At 37.8% G+C, this 6000-nt stretch overlaps 1 non-coding gene across 1 annotated transcript; it reads right to left on the bottom strand.

The window, feature by feature from the left end:
- Positions 1 to 3920: 3920 nt before the first annotated feature.
- LOC116107736 lies at positions 3921 to 4027 on the bottom strand. Its single transcript, XR_004124527.1, has one exon. It is a non-coding gene; the product is annotated as a small nucleolar RNA R71 (small nucleolar RNA).
- Positions 4028 to 6000: the final 1973 nt, after the last annotated feature.

The following is a 6000-nucleotide window of genomic DNA, read 5'->3' on the forward strand; positions in this document are numbered from 1 at the left end:
GTTTACCTTAGAAAAGTTATAGTTCAAACTCCCTATGAGTTATGGAAAGGTAAGAAACCTGATCTCTCTTACTTTCATGTGTTTGGATGTAAATGCTACATTTTGAATGATAGAGAGAATTCAGGTAAATTTGATTCTAAGAGTGCTGAAGGAGTTTTCATTGGTTATTCATCTAATAACCATGTATGTAGGATCTGTAACATGCGTTCTGAAAAGGTCTTCGAATCCATTAATATTGTGTTTGGTGATGCAGAAGATTTTTCAAAATATTCTCAAGAATGTAAAATTCAAGGCATACATGTTCCTCGTGTGCCCACACAAGACGGTGTGAACACTATTGAATCTCTTGAACTTAAACCTTCGACAAACGTGTTGTCACCTGCGTATGGTGCTATAGCAAGAGGATATTCTCCATGCAAAGAATCATCTATTGATTCATCATTGCAAAATGAAGGGACAGAGCTGGTTGTTGATCTTTCTAATGAAAGTATTCAAAGGAGAAAGCAAAGAAGAAAAGATCCACCAACATGGGTTCAAAAAGCTCATCCACCTTCAACCATGATTGGAGATCCAAATGAGGTAATGGTTACAAGAAGGAGAATGCAAAATGAAATTACCCATCTTTGTTGTTGTCTCTTGCAGAACCAAAGAATGTCAAACAAGCTTTAGAAGATGAAAATTGGATTGAGGCCATGCAAGAAGAACTACAACAATTCAAAAGGAATGATGTGTGAAAGCTTGTACCAAGACCAGATGGAATCAACATAATAGGTACCAAATGGATTTTAAGGAAAAAAAAATGATGAGTTTGAAAATGTTGCCAAGAACAAAGCAAGGCTAGTAGCTCAAGGATATACTCAAGTTGAGAGAATTGACTTTGATGAAACTTTTTCCCCCGTTGCTCAACTTGAATCAATTCGCTTGCTACATTTTGTTGCTTGTTGTCTCAAGATCAAATTGTTCCAAATGGACATCAAAAATGCCTTCTTGAATGGAATGTTCACCAAAGCAGTGTATGTTGAACAACCAATTGGCTTGCAATACCCCTACAAACCTGATCATGTTTTCATATTGAAGAAAGCACTTTATGGTTTAAAACAAGCCCCATGGGCTTGGTAAGAAAGTTGACAACTTTTCTTCTTAAGCATAGATATGAATGAGGCAATGCCGACAAAACTCTTTTTATCAAGCGTGCTAGCAATGAAATCATGTGTGCACAGATTTATGTTGACGATATTGTGTTCAGTTCTACATCTCATTCACATGCACTTGAATTCATTAGCCTGATGAAAAAAGAGTTTGAGATAAGTATGGTAAGGGAATTGAATATGTTTCTTGGTCTTTAAATTAAACAAATGGATAATGGCATATTTCTTTCCCAATCTAAGTATGCTAGAAACATGTTAAAAAGATTTTGTCTTGAGAATACAAAGCATGCTAGAACCCCTATGAGTGCTACCCTTAAGCTGTGCAAAGATGAACATGGTAAAAAGGTAGAGAATAAGTTGTACCGAAGCATGATTGGAAGCCTTCTTTACTTAACTGCGAGCCGACCTGATATTTGCTTTAGTGTTGCTGTTTGTGCCAGGTTTCAAATTAATCCATTTGAGCTACACTTGAATGCAGTGAAAAGAATCATGAAATATATTTCAGGTAAGTGTGATTTTGGCCTTTGGTACTTATTTGATTCTGACAGTTTTTTGGTAGATATAGTTAAATGGATTAGGTAGGAAGTTTGGCTGATAGAAAAAGTACTTAGGTGGATGTTTCCATCTTGGAAACAGTCTTGTCACATGGTACAACAAGAAGCAAAATGCAATCTCCCTATCTAATAATCCGAGGATTATACTAGATTATTTAAGCATTTAGGCCAGATTTTAGATACTTCTTAGTTCATTTTTGTCTGAATTGCTACTTAATTCCTTACATTTCGTGTTTCAGGTTGAAATGGCCATTTTGAGTGAATAAAGACAGATTTGGAGTTTTTGGACTCAGAAGTGAGCGGATCTCAGAAGTTGGGAGAGTTCTGAAGTAGAGTCAAGCACGATGAAGCTTGTTCCCAAGGGAGAGCACCTAAGATCGAAGATTCAAGCAAAGAAGCAAGCCGAGAGCAATTTTGTCAATTTAGAATTCTTCAGGAAGCTTCGCCGCGGCGAAGGTTGTTCTTCACCATGGCAAAATGGACCAGTCACGAACCAGATCTGCTTCTTTTGTCACCACGGCGAGATTCCTTCTTCGCCGCAGCGAAGACTGCATTTTTCAGTTTTTGTAAAACGCACAGTTTTACTTTTTAGGTTTTTCTGAGGATTTTAGGCGAAGTATAAAAGAAAAACTTAGTCTTTTTGCTAAGAGTTTGTCTGGGAGTAGGTTTGAGAGCTTTTTTTACATTTCTGAGATTCATTTTGAGCGATTTTTAGATTGTAAAGGGGGAAGATTCGAGATTAAACTAGTGGATTCGTCATTTGGGGAGATTTCTTTTCTTTTCTTCTGTTTACATTATGTTGAGCTTCGATATTTTCATTTCTTTTGTTAGCATTGTTAATTTAGCCGTGAACTAACCTATTTTGGGTTAGGGTTTTGATTGTAATTCAGATTTTTAAGGGTTAAGTAGTTGATTGTTTTCTTTTCATATGAGTTTGCTTTGATTGTGTGTTTACTCTAAGTTTACTGTTTTTATGTGATGAACATGATGAGATTGAGAAATGAATCATGTTAGGCTTCTTGGGTAATCACCATTGTAGTACTGGATGCTAGAGATAGATTCAAGAATCAATGAAATCATTCTAGGATTCTTGTGCTTAATGAACTTAGATTTATTAACTTTCAATATGTTGGGTGCAGAAGGTTGATAGAAAAGAATAGGAGAACATAGCCTGAGAAGGTATGTTTGACACTTTAGAGAGTTCGATTCACAATCAATGCATGTGAATATGAATTTAGTTTAATTCTTTAGGTTTAACCCATAGAGTCCGAATGAAGTTAAAACCCTACCCTTTTGTTTGAATTGATTGTTATCCGTGTTTTTCATCTCATAGTCATAGTAAATTTTAGTTTAAAATTTATTGTTTAGTCTTAATTAGAAATTGCTCCCGTAAATCCAAAAGAATTTGATTGCTCCAACTTGAGAACAGTAGGAAACTTAGTGCTTAGCTAACAATCCTCATGAGAACGATACTCACTCATCACTCTATTACTTGAGCGACTAGTATACTTGCTATATATTGCATGTTTATGAAAAATACGAATCAAGTTTTTGGCGCCATTGCCAGGGATTGAGTTTTAAGTTAACATTGAGTTTTTTTCCTATAGTTAGCTAGATTGGAGTTTTTATTTTTGTTTTCATCATTTTTGTTTCACTTTTGTTTTTAATTTTTAGTTGGTTTATGATCTCACTTTCCTTCATTTCTTTTTGTGCAGTTTATGCGAAGAGCGAGACGTCAACCAGTGGTTCCTGTTGATCTTGAGATTGAGAGAACCGTCAGACGACTTAACAGAGAAAGAAGAGAAAGAGAGGATATAGTGGTTGAAGCAGAAGAAATAGTTGTTGAAATGGCAGAACCAGAAAATAGGACACTAAGGGAATTTTCAGTTCCCACGGGTTGAGTATTACTAAGCCTACAGTGCAAGCCAACAACTTTGAGATTAAGCCGGCAATCATCCAGATGATCCAGCAGTCGGTAAGGTTTAATGATGATTTGAAAGAAGATCCGAATCAGCATATTGCAAATTTCTTGGAAATTTGTGACGCCTTCAAGTCGAACGAAGTGTCAAATGACGCCATTAGGTTGAGGTTATTCCCATTCTCATTAGGGGATAAAGGAAAGGGGTGGTTAATGGCACTACCGCCAGGAACTATCATAACTTGGAACGATCTAGCATAGAAGTTCCTAACCAAGTTCTTCCCTCCAACAAAATCAGCAAAACTGAGAAATGATATCACATCATTTCTACAAGATGAATTCGAGTCATTGTATGAAGCTTAGGAGAGGTACAAGGAATTAATGAGGAAATGTCCACACCATGGGTTGCCAGTTTGGCTTCAAGTCCAAACATTCTACAATGGACTGATGGGTAACGTGCAAACCATGGTGGATGCAGCATCAGAAGGAGCCTTGCAGAATAAGACACCAGAGGAGGCTTATGAGTTGCTTGAGGTTTTGGCAAGCAACAACTATCAAAGACCAAATGAGAGAGCAATACCAAGAAAATCCACGGGTCTTCATGAAGTTGATGCCTTCACAGCCATTTCAGCCCAACTTACGGCACTTCAAAAATAGTTGGGAAGTATGCAGGTAAACGCTATACAAGCACCTCTACTAACTTGTGATTTTTGTGCAACAAACCATGTGAGCAGCGAGTGTCAAGTGGAGAACACATTTGCTTCGTCATCTTCATTATTGGAGCAAGTGAACTACTTGGCAGGAAATCAGAGGTAGCCAAACAACCCGTACTCCAACACATACAACCCAGGGTGGAGAAATCATCCAAATCTGGCTTGGGGAAATCAGAACTAGCAAAATAATCAATGGAACCAAAGGATAGTTCCAAATAACCAACCAGGGGGGAATAATCAACCGGGAGATCCAAGAGTTCCAAAGTTGGAGGACATGTTTGGGAAATTCATGCAAGAGACCACGGGTTTTATGAATGAGACGAGGACGAATTTTAGAAATCAAGGGGCGTCCATTCGGAATCTTGAGGTACAGATGGGCCAATTGGCCGAGAAGCTAAATGAAAAATCGTAGGTTTCTTTACCTAGCAACACAGTGACTAACCCATGTGAGCAAGCAAATGCCATAATGTTGAGGAGTGGGACAGTTTTGGAAGAAGCTGAGCAAGTTGGAGAGGAAGTTGATGAAGAGATTGTTTGTGATGAGAAACCAAGCGCTTTAGAGAAAGAGAACACGAAGAAGGAAGAAAGGCAAAAGAAGAAGGAGAAATTGCCATTCCCTGAGATACCACTAGAGTTGGCACATCACACTCCACCTGTGCCTTTTCCTTAGAGACTGAAGAAAAAGAATCAAGATAAGCAATTTTCAAAATTTATTGAAATATTTAAAAAATTGCATATTAACATTCCTTTTGCAGATGCATTGCAGCAAATGCCGAGCTACACAAAGTTCCTTAAAGAAATCCTATTGAACAAAAGGAAGCTAGAAGATGAGGAAACGATGATGCTCACGGAGGAATGCAGTGCCATTCTCCAGAAGAAGTTACCCCCGAAGCTCAAAGATCCAGGGAGTTTTACTATTCCTTGCATTATAGGAGATATCACTTTTGATAGTGTTTTGTGTGATTTAGGTGCTATTATTAATTTGATGCCCTTTTCTGTTTTCAGGAGATTGGGAATTGGTGAAGTGAAGCCAATGACCATCTCGTTGCGACTAGCGGATAGGTCCATAAAACACCCAAAGGGGATATTGGAAGATGTGTTGGCAAAGTTGGACAAGATAATTTTTCCGGTAGATTTTGTTGTGTTAGACATGGAAGAAGATAAGGAAATTCCTCTTATTTTGGGCCGACCATTCTTGGCCACGGGGAGAGCGCTTATAGATGTGCAAGAAGGAAAGTTACTGTTGAGAGTTCAAGATGAAATAGTAACTTTCAATGTCTTTGAGATGATGAAGTTTCCATCCGAAACGGATTCATGTTTTAGTGTCGATGTGGTGGACAAATTGGTTGTGGAATCTATTGAAGAAAACACCCCACAATTACCTCTAGAAGCATGTATAGCCAAATCAAAAACAGTAGAGGTAGATGAATCAGCTAGTAATGAATGTGCTAGGATGTTAGAAGCACTTCAACCGATTGATGAGAGTCAAGATCTAGAATTTGAGGAGTTTGATTTTGAAAAAAAGAAGGAAAAGGAAAAAAATGAAGAACCTCCAAAGCTTGAGTTGAAACCTTTACCTTCCCACCTCAAATATGTATATCTTGGGGACTCAGAAACCTTCCCAGTGATTATTAGTTCAGGTTTGAATAAATGGGAGGAAGAGCAGT

Source organism: Pistacia vera, unplaced genomic scaffold (genome assembly GCF_008641045.1).
Source record: "Pistacia vera cultivar Batoury unplaced genomic scaffold, PisVer_v2 Contig546, whole genome shotgun sequence".
NCBI lineage: Eukaryota > Viridiplantae > Streptophyta > Magnoliopsida > Sapindales > Anacardiaceae > Pistacia > Pistacia vera.